Source organism: Lampetra fluviatilis, chromosome 7 (assembly GCF_964198595.1).
Source record: "Lampetra fluviatilis chromosome 7, kcLamFluv1.1, whole genome shotgun sequence".
Taxonomy (NCBI): domain Eukaryota; kingdom Metazoa; phylum Chordata; class Hyperoartia; order Petromyzontiformes; family Petromyzontidae; genus Lampetra; species Lampetra fluviatilis.
This window is the reverse complement of record NC_136281.1, coordinates 7093372-7110357: the sequence shown is the minus strand read 5'-3', so window position 1 is coordinate 7110357 and position 16986 is coordinate 7093372. Positions and strand designations below refer to the sequence as shown.

The window sequence follows — 16986 nt, the reverse complement described above, 5'->3', positions numbered from 1 at the left end:
TACAGGTCGTGGGTTCAATCCCGACCCTGACATCTGTATATTTGCATGTTCTCCCGGTGATTGCGTGGATTCTTTTCGGGTCCTCCGGTTTTTCCCTCCACAGTTAAAAACACTCGTTTATAGCATTCTGCTGCTAGAAATTTCCACATGATAGGCCACTTCTGTTGAGCCGTCATTTGTGGTGAGGTCACTTCTGAAAAAGAGCTGCAGAGCTCAGTGGGCCTTACCTGGTAAAATAAAAAATAGTTTAGTTTAAATATTTGATAATTGGTCACGATTCAGGATCAATGATTTGATTCAATCACACATTTTTGTTCGACATTTTTTGTATGCGCCATTAGCCTAATTGAGGACATAATAGCACATAATTAACATAATTCCGAACTAATTATCATACACACAATTCAATACATACAACGCTAGATGTAGGACTTCGTTTTAAATTAAGGATCAATGCATCACTGCGTGCATCGTCCCGCACCTCTGATGAGCACGGTTGGCTACGTACAGTGCGAAAGACATACCAACATACAGACATATGTGCTCAGCACCAACCGTGTGTCATGGCCACACGTTTCTCTTGAACACAAAGCATTTTGCCATAACATGCCAACATACGTAAGAGAAATTATACAAAATATCATTGTTTAACCTCAAAAGACTTATTCAAACTACTCTTTAAAATATAACCATTTGAACCTACTTGTTTGGCACACTTTGTTCTTTTTTTAAAAAGCCCTGTGTATCCACTAAACAGGATTACAGATCTCATTCATGTAGCTTCTGTAAGTAAGCATGGGTTTCCTGGGTATCCTATGTTTATAACAATGTTGTCAAGTGCACAAACTCATTTATTTATTCAGTGTCTGTAGCCAAGATGCTCAAGAACAAATAAACATTCGCAGAGGTGACTACTTGGCATTCGGTATCGATACAAAACTTCCTTCTACAAATGGTAACCACAGAAATTCCATACTAATAATATCTGCACATGCGTACAAACAGTCGGGTTCACTGATGACCGATGCACTCACCGATTCACTCCTGTCTGTCACTCACTCGTTCACCAGACGATCTGCTCCATTGACACTTTCGTATTTCCTATGAACTTCCACTCATTGATTCCTCCACTCGTATTAAAGAATGTCTCGTCTCATCCACACTGCGTTCAACCACTGCAGGTCACAAACACTTCTCTCCCGGCTTCTTCCCTTCCCTTCCCTCGCATTGCTCAGCTTTGAAATTCCACCCAATACCTCTTCCTTAAAGTTTTTATAACTTTGGTAAAAAAAATGTATCAACTCATCTATTATACCTTCGATCGTGCTGTTCGTTGCTGGTCGATTTGTATTTTGGGCCTGTGCTTAGCAAATGTGACGACAAATGAGCATTCCACCTATCTGGAACAATACCTATCTAAAACATGCTCATCGCTATAACACAGTGTATTGGCCGAAGCGGTATCGCAGTCTGCATGAACCTAAGTTCGATATCTGACCATGGCATAGACACCAATGACAAGCGATATCTTAAATGGCCCTAGGCCACCATGCAGGGGTCAAACAAAGACAAACAAAGACAAAGATCCCCCATATGCTGTTAGCGAGCACCTATGAAAGCCGGAACGGTACACAATGGGTTGGTGGGTGGCCAGCACCACGCCCGTCCACCTTTGTCTCCCAATTAGCAATGCTTACACACCACACAGAGGTACTCATTTGAGGCCGAGTCGACCTAGCGAAGGCCCAATACCGGTTCAGATAATCGTCACAGGCGGTGACCGAGTGCGAGGCACACAACCGATACACTACGGCTCAGACAACCCCTATCATGAACATGTCGTGGCAAGGCCTTGATAATCACCGTAAATTACGATCATCATTATACACGCGTCAGGTGCACGACCCAGTCAGTCTAAAGTCAGACGCACTAATGACAGCTGTGAACCAACAAAGCGTACCGTGTACATACTTGCAAGCGGCACTCACGAACTACCCCGCGTGGGTGGAATCCTTGTCGTCTATTTCACGGCGAGACTGCGCTGGCCCATATGGTGCCAGCTCGTTGCAGTGAACCGCGTAAATAAGTGCCACCTAACGCCGAGCCCCTCCCTCTCTGCCACTTGAATTGCATTACGAAACGAGTCGCCTGCAACTGACGACACAACGTACGTCTTTAACCTCCAAAGAAAATAAGAAATTCACGTTAGACCCTAAATTACCGATGTTGTGTGTTTATGCACTTTAGTTCCCCCCCCCCCCGATCCCGAGCAACGGACTTGTCCATTAGCACTACTTGAAATTATAAAACTTAATTGTAATACTAAGACTCTTTTACCAGCGAACGTTATCGTAGCCATTGTCCGAGAGCAGCACAGTCCAGAATGAGATGTACAATGGGAACAGCACATATTTTCACAGCTCTTGGCGAGTCCACTGCTGGATGAAGGCCTCCTTATACCACGTTTGACCCATACTTCACGTCACTGGTCAAGGCAGTTTGGTGAAGAGCGTGATGGGCCAGGACCCATTTCAGTAATCCCTTGCCACTGACTTTGGCCATGGACAAGGATTTAACTCAGGACCGATGTTTATACGCGGTAACAGTGCCTAGCTGCAGTGTGTCCACCACTTGTTGAAAAGCCTCATGGTTGGATCGCATCAGCCATCCTGGTTATTACTCTTGGTGCATTAACCATGAACATACCATGCATGGTCTGCTTTACAACGGACATAAAAAAGTCCAATGATGTCATTCGAGTAGGCCATTGTGTGCCAGTGGCATGGTCAAGATTTTTAAAAATTAGGTGCAAATTACTCATTTGGAATCAAATCGTCATCGCAATAATCGCCCCTTACTGCAAAACTTGGCAGGACCCTCCTAAAAGACAGCCATGAGCCTCAGTGAGGCTCTTTCTTGGAAACCAAGCATCATGATAATAGTGTGTGCTAACCGGATGCAGCACCACTCCACTCCCTTCAATTATCTAGTGCCATAATTATTTTGGTCACCTTTTACACGGTAGATGGCAACAACACGGATTTGGTCTGAAGCATTGTAAGAATATTCCCTTGTATTGGTCGACTTGAATTTTTATTTTAAACGTGAGTTTTCCCGCACCGTGTACACTCAATTCAAGAAAATGTTACAAGAAAACATCTTTGCATGGAAAGACCATAACCAATAGCTTATAACTGTACCATATTGAACTCTGGACACATTTACTATCATTCAATCTGCGATAGGAAGTGTAACATTTCGTAAAATTACCTAACACGAAGGTCTTGGCAGCCAATGTTGTGATGCATAATACATTTTTGGGGGGGTTACACCACGTCATTCATCAAGTATGGTACAAATGGATGTCTGTAGTGAAATGGGTATGTTTCGTATGGTGGCACAGTGTAGGTATGTGCCTAACTTATTTCAAGATGGCTGGCCAGCGTGGAAGAGTAGGCCAAATACCCTCGTGAAAGGGCTCTCTAGAGACCCCTCTAGTGGAGGCCCTTCTGCCAGCAGTGGCATGAGTAGGCAATTTGAGGGCTGCACATTTATCTTTTAATTTGCCAAATGTTCACACGACACGTTTTGAACACGACAATTACAACACCGCAACACATTTGCAAACACAATTCATGTTTTGCAATGTAAGCTTCTCTTCGTTTCTTGTTTTCTTTACGTCCACTGGGAGTACATTTGTCTCGAAAAGGACAAATTCAAAGATCCGCCATGTGGCCTTTAACAGGTTGTTGGGGCAACATCTGTTAGTGAGCACCTAAGCAGGCCGGCACAGCACACGATGGGGTTGGTGGCCAACACCAAACCAAGCTTATGATTACACAGCACCAGGTACCCATTTGAGGTCGAGTTGACCTAGGGGAGGCCCAGGACCGGTTGAAATATTCGCCACCATTACCGGTTTTGTAGCACAGAACGCGAACAACTGAACCACTGCTACACACGCTCGTCTCTATGTGGACGCACACAAAGCAAAATAAAACAATAAATTCCTGCCATTCTCAATCCACCCATGGATGATGGCCTCCCCATGTCATGCCGATCATGGGAGGTTTGTTTTGTTCTCACCATACTTCACCACTCTGACCAACGTGGTTTGGTGAAGCGGTGGGGGGAGGGGTAGTGACGAGGACAGGACCCGTTCTGATATCATTCATCGTCAATGTTAGTCGTGGTCAGGACTCAAACTCTGGCCGCAAAGTTCACAGAGTAATGAGCATTCATTCATTTTCTGAGTCACCCATTTGTACTAATTTTATTTCTCGTTTAATTTTGTCCCTCACCATTACGATACATGGCACGAAGGCAATGGGTATAGATGGACTATTACAAATCACGTAATAATGAGAGACGGAGGCAGCTTTGGGCGGCATTCATCCGGCAGATGATTGATCGTGGCCGATGGCAATGATGATGATTTTGGGGCAAAGAATGTGAGCGATGGCAAAGGGAATTCTTACTGAGCCTTTTCCCCTACAGCAGCAGAATAGGCACCCATCCATTTGCCTGGCTTCTCCACACGGTGGCACGGAGCAGCCATGTCAAAAGTCACAGTCAGCACTCCAGTTTAGGGTTTGGGTCATGGATTAAATTTACCCTCTTGTCTTGACACTATGAGAGTAAAATGCATTTTCAGTGGGGTCAAATGCAACAATTACCTTGAAGTCATTAATCATTTCAATAAATACCCCAAACAGAGCCAAACATTTTAGACGAATCATTGCCAATCGACTCATAACAATCACATTTTTCATTGTACAATGACTTGCAGAAATTATGGGGTATGCATTGACTACAGCCTTGCAAATTAACTGCGATTTTATGTTGAACTCAGGCAACATACAAACTCAAGATGTCGAGCAAAATTGCTGTGCATATTATCCCGCAATAATTGTAAATGTGGTGTGTACCTGGTATTTTTTTTTTATAAGCCATCTGGAGCACTTGGTCACTATTTCAATGCTCACAACTAAATCAAGAAGTTGAACAGATGAGCCCTGAGGAGCTCATGGGGAAAAAAAATCAATTTTGAAAAAAAATGTGCTAAGCAGCTCCAAATTCAATTTTCTTTGCTAATGAACATAACTAACTTAAATTTCGATTTAAAGCTTTCGTGACTGCAGGGATTCATCTTCTTGGTTCTTTCGGTAAAGTCACGTGACTTTACCGAAAGAACCAAGAAGATAACTAACTTAGTTATATTTACATAATTTTCTCGATAGTCATGAAATTGCTATCCACGTATCGCATCTGGAACTCTTTACGACTGCATCAAGGAAATGTGATGCGAGATAAAGTGATAGGATAAAGATAAGTTTTGTAGGCCAATATCTTTATCTGCAAAATGTACTATTCATGAGCATCTCCGGAACGTATATCCCTCGTGATTAACGAGGGATATACTTTACCTCCGATATCGAAAAGTAAGGTAAAAAGAAACCTCATACAAAACGAAGTGAGTTCGTTTTACCGAGACCCGTTACTCGCGCTCGGACAGAGAATACTGCAGTTGATGTAGTGATGGATTAAGCGTGTCTGCATTTCCGGGGGTTTGGCAGTAACCATGCTTGGAAAAACAATGTTTAATTTCCATTCTTACATGAAGTAGGCTTTAACAACTGATCTTACACTAAGTTTGATCGTGTAGGTATCAAAAATGAGTTGATAACTAATGTATTTCGAATTTATTGTTGTGCTTAGTTTGTGGTCCTTCCCCCGCACCTCCCATTAGTTCGGTTGGCTACGTACGGTGCAAAAGAAGTTCAACGAAGTTCAACATTCATACTGCAAATGTTTCGACCATGCCCTCCACCAGCCCACAGAGCCAATCAAAGAAAGTTGTCACGTAGGCAAATGTGCCAATTGAACAATTGTAAAAATTGTGCTTGCTTTTCAACATTATGGTTTTCTCAAAAACCAATTCAAATGGCAGATTTGCCCACAAAACAAATTGATTAGCTCTGGATGATGGCAGAGGGTATGGTTGAAAATTGGCACTGTAACTATATCTAACCCAATATAAATGTATTATGAATCATAGTTTTGCCTGCTCGTTCATGCCTAATGTGATCATGCCGGTTCTATTATTATTATCTGCTCCTGTCTTGCGACACAAGTGACAGATGATTTTAAGAAAAAGAAACAGATTATTCCTACGTCTTCATCCCCGTTCTACATATACACACTTGGTGTATCGCCAAATTAGTTTCATGCGGGCCTTCCATTACCCTCGACAGTGTCTATTCCACTGCAAAGCACCGGGCGGCAGCATGGTGCAGTGGTAACAATCATGGCCTCAACGCAAGAAGGTGCCTTGGGTTCAATTGCCAACTCGGGCAGCCCTTTCTGTGTGGATGTTGTCACCCTTTTTCTGCACGGGTTTTTCCCCATTTGCTTAAAAGAAAAAGTACAATATACAGTGACTGGTATTGGTCAAGGATCCCAATGCTGCAAAATTGCCAGCAAATGACTAAATTGGGATTACGCACATCACCATCGCCCCCGACTGTAAAAGCCTGGCAGGACATTCCTGAAAACGAGTATTGAGATGCGGTGATGCTCTCCTGGAGAAACAAGCGTACTCATCCATAATACAGGTTTTTGAGTTAGATCGCGTTAATATATATACTTGTATTGGTCGCGCAAGCCTACATGTTAAACAAGCGCACTCAGAAAAAAAATATTAATCCCACAGTAAAACTAGGGTAATTACAAAAATACACTGCCTTTAATGCTTTAGGGTAGCGATTTTACCAAGAACCGATTCTTGGTTTTTAACCCTCTCATGAATAAATGATTGAAGCAAAACCAAGCATTTGCTTTGGTTTAGTATACATTTAGAAGTCAATGAAACCCCCCAAATGTGTTGAACGTTTATCATACAAATTCAGCACAGTGATTTAAGTCCTGGCAGTCCACCACGGTAGACATGTGAGAGGATGACTATAGCGGTGAATGCAAGCACCTGTGGCAGATGGGGTCACGAGAACCCACATGCAAAATAAACAAACCCAAAAAAGACATCAATTCTTAAGCAATACTGTGCACGTATCGGGAGCTGAGGAATCAACATTGTGAATCAGTGCATCGTTGCACCTATACACGCCGCGCGCCACTATATATAGTCTAGACATGGGACACTGCAGTGCAGTATGTAGATAAAGGGCTTGAGTTGAAGTGTTTAAAAGCCTCAAAGTCTCTATAGTCGGCGTGAGTGCCATGGCTCCATTTTACGCTGCCAGTAAACATGTTCTTTAAAAACAAGTTAACTTCATTTATACGCCACTATCAGCCACAAAACACCAATGTTCCCATTCTATAAATAGTCAGTGTCCAAGGGTCAAACCGTATACTCAACCCCACTTAAAATTACCTGTCAAGTTATCGGACTCCCCTTGAAATGCCACATGCATTTTGTTACTTTCTTTATGCTATCTCAAAGTAGTTCAATTTTTGTAAATGGTTTGTATTATTTCCACTGTAAGAGCTTGAACGACTGCATAATTTTCCAGAGAGTTAAATACCCTTGGATAGTCCAAGAATCGTGTCTGCAGTGTGCACGTTGTCAATTATGTTCACCACAGGAGGAGCAATAAAATACACCCATGGGCAGATGCTGGACAGATTGTTGTGTCGATGGACTGCGAGATAAGGCAACGGACTTGGTGATGGTGGCCTTCATTCGGAATTGACTGACCAGGACTGATCGACATAACAATGCCTAAATAAAAAGGTGGCAGTAATATTTTTAAAAGAACCAACTTCCTTGCGATTGTGGTTACAAAAAATTACGAATAAAAAATGCACTTTTAAATAAATAGCGCTGCCACATGTTTCTCTCCGCACTAAACAGTAATAAGTCACTCATATAGACACGACGTTTAAAAATCCCTTCCGTCAGCAACATTGGCAGGAAACCATTCACCAATATTCAAATGAGACAGTCGTGACGACAGCTAAATGATTAATCATCTGGGCCTTCAGTCAGAAGTTATCTGCATACCACTGGGGGTGAAGTGGATATAGGGTGGTTAAGCATGCTGCACTAGGAACCAGGCGACACGAGTTCGGCTCCCGGCCACGGCTAACATCAGTGTCAAGTGATTGCGAGAAACGGTGCGGTCTTCACCCACTCCCGCTGCCTTCACCAACACATCCTGACGACGGCTGTGTGGAAATCTCACGTCATCAACACGCATTTATTCTCTCTCCCTTTCAGGTCCTCTGAATTAGCGTACATGCATCTTTCCCCTTGGCCTGTGATATTCTTGATGTAGTGTACACTGCCTGTAGAAATGAGCTTTGTTGAAGAACTAAAGCGGGCATTGTTATTGTGGCAGTTTTTTTGTGACCCTGCCATAGTGGCATGGGGGGGGGAGGCCACCATGCATTGGTGGACTGAGAATGGCTGGAAATTATATGATTGTTATTTTAAACTCCACTAACCTGTCGGGTATGCTCATGGCAGGAACAAGACGATGGGGCACGTTTCTACTCTGTTTAGGATACCTACAGAGCATGTTATTCACCCAAATATCAACCAACTTCTGCAAAACGTTTGCCTCCGAAAGTACTCTGTTGAAATTAATACTGTACCTTTATCCAGCAATGGATTGATGAATATGATACAAGTATTACACGATTTTTGAGTAGTGTATAAACTACCTGTTAATGCCACATTCGTTTATTGATATGTGACTTTGCTCACTCTTTTTCCGTGATAACCATATATCCTTGCTCAATTTACCAGAATGAACACAGCTTTATTTTACGATGATTATGTATTGGTGATAATTGTAATCCAAAAAAAATACTTTGAGTGAAACAAAGCATATTTTGACAAAAAGAGGAACCCCATGCAATGTATACGAGCGAATAGGATTCGTTTTGAGTGTTGCTGCTGCTGCTACCAATGTATGCTTCTTCCAGCGCCAGAGCACACAGGTAAGTGTTGTCTGTGCTCAAGTATTCGGAGCAGCCTTTAAGCCCACCATTTTTGCTGGTAATGGCTCATTGAAATAAGAGCTATAAACACTGCAATTGGAGACAAAACACACGAAGACAAACAATACCCGAGCATTAAAGCGATCTTCCATCAGACCAAGGGTAATGACTTAATATTCTTAAAATATGTAAAAAAAAAAAATCAGGTTTTTTTTATTTGTCCAATCTGGCTGTTTTTAAATTCTTCTTATATTAGTATTACCTTTCTGACATTTATATCAAGGGTGAGTTACAACATCCAAACTTCATTCTTTCCAGGGGGTTACTGCACAGGAATTTATCATACGATTTGTTTTCAGTAATGAACCACTTTTAAAAGGTAAAGATACCATTCTAAGGTAAACATCACATTACCCCAATGAGAGGCTGGCAAAGTTTTACAAACGTTCAGGGACAAATTCCTGGCCAGCTAAGGCCCCTGCTGTTACATTTATTCATGAAAGCACCGAGAGATACACGCTTGGAATTACAGAGAGACCGGGAAGACATTGGGACAAGCCATCAGAGAGCATACACAAGTTAGCGACGTCGGAAAATAATTGGGCTTGCGCAAGTCGCAAATAAGATAACACTGTGTGGCCGGTAGTCGAGGCAAATGGGTGCGGAAGTGAAGGGAAGAACAGGCCGAAGATTAACCACCACCACCACCACCATAGAGATTGAGGAATGAGTTCACCTCATGTGCAGAGGTGAATTGGATTGCAGCATTGTAGGACGACGGATGGAAATTGCATGGGAGGGGGGGGGCTTCATCCAGCGTTTATGATTATGAAGATATAATAATATAATACTGTAGTGTATATATTATGGGATGAAGGGTCATTGCCGAAAACGTCGCCGATTATATAGCTGTGCGAGTTTTTTTATTTGCAATTGTGCACCAGTGCTAACGCAGTATTATCAAATAACTCGTTTAGTGTTAGACGTGTTTGGATTTAGTCTCACTTCCTCATGAAACACCTGAACATTTCTGAAACATTGTGCAATGTGTGATTGTACTGTATTAAGAGACATGTGAAATAAGAAAAATCTGTGTTCATTTTGAGAAAATTGAGCAACGATAAATGATCACCAGAAAGAAACGGTGAGCAAAGTCACATTCCACTCACACAGAACGCATTCAACGTGACAGGACACAGTAAATATTTGAAACTTCTTGTAAGACTTATATGATTATATTTTAAACAGATTTAAGCCCTTTATCAACCCACTGCTCAATAAAGGTCTCACCACACCCCATTAATTACTGAGGTTGTTTCACCATATTTCACCACTCTGGTCAATGTGTTGGTGAAAGGAGGGAGTGGGGAAGTCAGAAGTAGAATGGATTCAGATACCACGCACGTTACCTTTATTTATTTGATGCAGAACAGCAGTACAATTGCATTAACCCAATGCATGAAGATATTATGAGACAATATGACACACTTAACACGTAGGCTTTTGCGACCAATATTATTGATAATCAAGGTTTTTGGCGAACACATTTTTATTAACGTGATCTTACCCATAAACATTTATTCTGACTGTAACCCGTGTTGGAGACCGACACGCGCAGCACAAACCAACCATTTAAACGTTAAATTGAAAAGCAAGGCCATGGAGTTTATGAGTGGTCGTGAAGGGGATCTCCATTCTCGGCATGCCAACTTGTCGCCATCGCGGCCACGTGGTATTTTTTGTAATGGCACGCGACACGCCAGGGTGCCCACGTGAGCCGCGAGAGGCATCGTAAAAGGCGGTTTTTGTTTTCGCAAGCGGGAATTCCGGAACCCAAATGAAAGCGCCCGTTGAACAATCTTGGCCAAGATGTGCATCAGCATTATCATCATCCGTAAATGTGCCATAAAATAGAGAGGGAGACCATTGTACAGGGATGAAATGTAAAATACAAGTACCACAATTATGTATTCAATAGGAGCGCAAGCAACATAACCATTGTTTCCAGGTGGGTGTGGGGCCTTCTGGGAACGATGTGGTGCTGGGATCAATTTTCCAAGAACGATGTTTACCTTTGACCTGCATTGTGAAACGAAGAGATTCTCTCTTACGTTGCCTAAGCAACAGCAAAGCAAAAAAAGACCTGCTTTCATTAAATTCCTTTATTTGGTCAAATCTTATTATTATTATTATACCTGCCCGAAAAGTGATCTGCCCAACTTCATACGATCCACCACACGATATAGATGTAGCTTTAATCAGTAATTGGCGGGAAAATGTAAGCTCAAATCTGTGTCCATCACACTCAAAGGTCCCGGTTTCTGACAGTTATGATTATTAAAAAATGTGCTTTTCCTTCCACAATTTTTGTTCGAAAAAAAATATATTTTTTTTTAATCAAAGTTCTTTTTCTCGTTTTCGACTGCTTTTCCCTATTCATGTAACGTGTAAAGCGCGATACAAACTCGCTGTTTGTATCGGACCCCATGGTCACCAAGATTGTAACTAACATCCCCACTGTGGAACATCTGTAGCGTTGTAGGATACCCATGAAATAGTGCCCAAGAGCTACTTGGGTCCTGCCGAAACAAATAAATCTTACCCATGTCATTTGCTTGAGTGAGTCACTCTGTCTGGCTATACTTTTAACATGTATCTTGGTACCTTTTATCCACATCTAATATTTGTAAGGCTTTTACGTTTTTGCACAAACTTTTTTTTTTAAACAACGTTTGCATGTACGAGTCACCCAGAACGGCTGCTTTCTTCCACTTAAGTGAAGTTCATCCCGTTCCGTGTATTACTCCACACTTTACCGGTCGGATAATAGGTCTAGAATGCAGAGATAATAAACACAGATAATGCAACCTGCCATAGCACACCTCCCCTCACCCCAAACATCAACTCGGATAGAATTCTTATCAAAGTACATTTACTGTACCGTAACGGATTTCGACCCCTCGTCCAGAACATGCCAAGAGTGTAAAAGTACTTTACTGTATATGCCACCAGAGCTGGATTAAGGCACGGGTTTTAGGGGCTGCAGCCCAGGGGCCTCCGCCAGCCGGAGGGCCTTCAGAGATTGAAGTGAAAATTTATTTCATTTGTGAATGCTGAATTTTATTTGTTGTTAGCCTTGTAAAAATACTTTTTATTTTTCTTTAACTTTGTTTCCCTTTTGAAAATATTACTGGGAGGGCCTCACAGTACCTGTAGCCCAGGGGCCTACACAATCTTAATCTGGCCCTGTATGCCACCATGGCTTCAGATGCTCATCACCATCGGTCTGTTTTCGTCCAACAGAGGGGGGCTCGTCGTTTAAACCGTTTTAGGTATTTTTTCAGGAAATTCCAGCCCCCCAAGATTTGACCCCGAAATGACACGTGTCACAGATGCCACATTAAGTCGAGCTGGGCTTCCGCAGCTCTGCTCCAGCCGACAGCGACAGAGCCAAGCGGAGAGGCCCCCCACTGTCTTTAGGCGTTGTGAGGAGATGGGGGGGGGTCACCACCGTTGGCAAAAACAATGAGCACCGGTTGCCAACTCGCCCATGCGTACACCCCCCGTGTGTTATGGTACAAATCACCCAGACACGCCGCTGGTAGGCAACAGGTGGCACGGTGAAGACAAAGTCTGGGGAAGGGGGGGAGTTGGCAACAGGGTAAAGGTGGGGGGCAGAAGTAAACTGGGGACCAGGGCACACAAACAGTGTTACAAAACAAAGCCTTTGAAACATTTTCATATAAATACCCAGAAGCCATACAGTGTTTTTCTTCTTCTTCTCAAAACGGTCATTGAAATTCCAAACAAGCCAACTATTTTTCAGTTTTATTCCAGTTTTAAAAGAGGTGGCGTTTCGCTGAGAAGAATTGCTCAAGTTCCATCAAGGGCAGCCAGCATTGTAACCACGTCCTGTTAATAAGGCCTTTTATGGCAGCATAAAAGCACGCAACGAACACCTCAGCGTAGGGAGATATTCTATGCAAATTCACACGTTCAGAACCCACACCTTGTGACGGTACCCCACTGTTATATGTCTATCAAACGAGCACTTGCAATAAGACAAAACCGTGCCAGAGTGCGAGGCAGGGCAACCGCACCACTGTACAGTATTTCCATGTCCAAATACTGCACGGTATAATAATGCAGACATGTTAAGCCCGAGGCACCCCAAGGTTTTTTCCTTGAATAAAAAAACCCCATTATAATTAATGGTCTGCCTGTGTGAGTGTTATTTGCGAAACTCAAACAGAGCGCCGAAGAGGTTGAGCCAGTGCACAAACACCTCGAAGCCCAACTACACAATGAACGCACATCCCTAACGTCTATAAAGGGAACCCATACAGCACAACTGTGAGAAAAAGAAACCTATGCAGTTGTACTTAAAATATTGGCAAGCAAGAACACACAGCACCTAAATCTGTCTGCGCCTTTGGTTATTGTTCAGCGATTCTGCGTGCCACGTGTCCTGGCACAAAGCCACCGCACGAAGCCACCTTTTCAAATAGAATTCGTATCCAAATACTTGATGTTGGCCAGGCCCACCCAATACAGCACTGTATCTCTCAAGAATGGCAGGACATTGCCAATGCAGACGCCATAATTCAATTACTCTATTGTATTTCAGAGTGCAACCTCCCGAACAGCACTTAGCCCTCCAATTGCCCGTCACTGGCAAGAACAGCGCCATGGAATCCTCAATCTGATCAAATTAATAACGATCCAATGCCAAGTCAGTCGACAGTGGCTCAAACTACAGCACTGTACAGTACAGTAATTTAACCCTAATTGATACCAAGAGTGAATGAATATGCCATATTGCATTCACTGCTTTTTGTTGTTCCATTAGTTGGAGGTTTTTTTTTTCTCCTGTGAGTTTTCTAATTGTATGTACCGCACATTTGTTTGCGGTACGATGTCCGGCGTTTCGTTTCACGTGGCGGGAGATGCTTCAACTTTGTTTGCGGTACGATGTCCAGCGTTTCGTTTCACGTGGCGGGAGATGCTTCAACTCAATAGGTAAAACAAGTAAACCCGTAAAAACAAAGTTTTTCCCTATAAATCCTTTATATGCGTGGCGGCTAGAGTCCTCTCGTCCTCTGGCTTGAGATGGCTGCCACCTATGCGTCAGATGATTGTCTGCCACCATTAAGCAATTGGTAATTAAATATTTAATTTGTTTTCCCTAAACAGTGTAAGATTTTGGATTTTTTTTTCACGAAAATTAATTGTCACACACAACGAGTCTGTGTGGAAAATGTCAGCTCGATTGGATCACGGGAAGTGGGTTAAAAAACGAGCGAAAGATTTGCACGGTCCTAAGCAAGCAAGCGAACTTAATATAAAGGATTTAAAAATATATTCGCCTGTGGAGGACGCGGGGATCGATCCCGCGACCTTTGGCATGGGAAGCGAGGGCGCTACCAACTGCGCTACTCCGCCACGGCCTGTGGAGGGGTTACGCTCTGGGCTCTTACACTCTGACGTTCAGCCAAAGCCATGAATGCGTTCTATTTGAATAAATGTAAAATAAAAACATTTTGCCTAAAAAGTGTAACATTTTGGGAATTTTTTTCACGAACAATAATTGTCTGGCACAACGAGTCTATGTGGAAAATGTCAGCTCGATTGGATCACGGGAAGTGGGTTAAAAAACGACCGAAAGATTTGCACGGTCCTAAGCAAGCAAGCAAGCACGCAAGCAAGCAAGCAAGCACGCGAACTTAATATAAAGGATTTAAAAAGCTTTCAGCATTTAGGGCGAACTGTCAGACATCGTGCCGAACAACAACAAGTGGACATCTACACGGTATAAATCGCGAAAAACCCCCGAACTGCGCTCTTATGCCTATTTTTTTTTTACACAAAATATTTAATCCCGATGTTAGCTGGCACTGTAAATGTATAGATCTATTAGAGGACCCGAGGCCAAATAAAAAATCCGATCAGGTTTTTCTCGATTGTTTTTATCATGATGGGTGTGAGCACTTTCTTGAATATAAATCTACGCAAATCAGGAAGTCACACCGAGTAACCTCCTCCCATGCCTCAGCCCCTACCGCAAGCACCATCAGTCAAGCACATTGTCATGCAGAGGCCAAGCTGACTTTCTAAGTAAACACATAGTATATACACCGTCATGTTTAATATGTTTCTAAACGTGGAGGGTAAGACCTAAGGACCTGGCGAAAAATCCACATGACCACGGGGAGAGAGAGAACATGCAAATTCGAAATATCCAGGCATTGTCATGGTTGGGATCAAACCCACCACCTCCTTCATATCAGGCGAGGGAAATGACATCTCGCCACTGCGCCACGCCATAGTTACAGCACCATCTGCAGTCAATAAATTAGCGTATTGTAAGAAAAAAACTGTTTTGGTTTCCAGTTCCAATTGGTAACTGTTTAATTCAACCTCGCTCATAATTTACGTTCACATCTAACGAAACTCACCGATAAGAACACAAACACACTAACAGATCCACACAAACGAGCCATTCTCCAGATGACGTCAATTGCGAAAGGAACCCATGGGGAATGTACACAGTAACCTACACCACGGAAATAGGAATTAGAGCAAATTTTAAATGATTACAGAGCTGCAGAGTTACATTGGGAGGAAGAGGAGGGGGGCAAAGACGAACAAGCCAGCGGCTGTCGTGTACACAAAGCATTATCTGTCCAAGGACCTCAATTGGGAGTTTTAGTTCCCTCACCACAACACGAAAACCAAACAGCATTTATATTTCTCCATCCAAAAACCTCCGCACAAAGTCTCACCACAGCGCTCTGCACCACACAACTTGACGCAGCCGTTCTCTTACTGGCTTACGTTGTCCTTCTGCAACACGAAGCCACATTTTCCATTGCAGCCGAGTGTTTGGTTCGTGTGTCTCGATGCGATTTCTTTTGATTGCAAAACGGGCACGAAACAGTTTAACCTTGTGGAACTTAGCACGGCAGTCTCGAATTAACAACGACGACGCATTGCCTTCGGTTATGCAAGGGCAGCTGGGATGTCGGGATGGAGCGCGGGGGGGGGGGGTACATCTATGAATCGGAGCACTCTTCACAAAACCCCACGTTTTATTTTGCGGATAAAGGGGGTAAATTCGCCACGAGTAATAGGATCCGAGAAGGTTTCCCTCCACATCACCACGGATAAGAGGGGTTCCACTGTTCTGTATATGGTTCTAAATGTACGGGCTGGGTTTTTTGTTTATTTTAAGCATGTGGGCACATCCAATATGAGAGTTTTTTTTACAAAAGTCCCATCAATGTCAGTAACAAAAACAGTACTACAGTACACGCACCCACATTTGCACTTACATAAACTCATCTCTAATCAGTTACACACCCTCGAAGACTGCCATACATAGGTGGAAGATTAATTGATGAGGCTCGGTTGTTTCATTGTTTGAATTCATTAACCGTACAACCATTTAACGCATTTACCCTCAGACCTTCATTGATCACTGGTGATGAATGCCACCATTACAATGAAATATTTACATTTACACATCTCTTGCCACTCAGTACTGCAGTGTATTCTGACTGAGTGGCCCCATTAGCAGTGCGATGCCCATGGCAGCATCCACTGCCAAGCCAGCACCCGTGGAGATTATGGATTTGAGTCCTGGGTTTGCACCCAGCGGAGTAATACAAACCTAGGCCTGGCTTCCTCGTGTTTATCAATGGCTGTATCGTCCGGCGTATGCGCTCATTTTGGTTTATTACAGTTCTGAGAGCATAATTTATGTGTACATAGACAGCCAGAGTGTAAACCACTCGCATGTCAACTGTGTAAACGCTGGAAGCATAAGTGGCTTGAAAAAAAAGAGGACTATGAATATTGATTACGAAATGTATTGACGATAAAGTAAATAATTAAACTCTACCCATTTTCGAACCACCAATGGACGAAGGCTTCTCCCAAGCCATATCAGTTATGGGAGCAGGGCCAGTTCTAATATCACTCGTAACTGATGTCAGTTCTGACCGGGATTCAAACGCGGGTCACTAG

General features: G+C 42.9%; 1 protein-coding gene across 3 annotated transcripts in view; it reads right to left on the bottom strand.

Moving 5' to 3' along the window:
- B3GNT2 (UDP-GlcNAc:betaGal beta-1,3-N-acetylglucosaminyltransferase 2) overlaps nucleotides 1-16986 on the bottom strand; it is a 71329-nt gene that overhangs the window by 5082 nt on the left and 49261 nt on the right. Inside the window, exon 1 of one of the 3 annotated variants that reach the window (XM_078858330.1) lies at nucleotides 1035-1047. The exons of the other annotated variants lie outside the window; for them this stretch is intronic. The gene's annotated coding sequence lies outside the window, so the exon portion shown is untranslated. Of the gene's footprint in view, nucleotides 1-1034; nucleotides 1048-16986 lie in introns of those variants that run through there. 3 annotated transcript variants of the gene reach the window in all.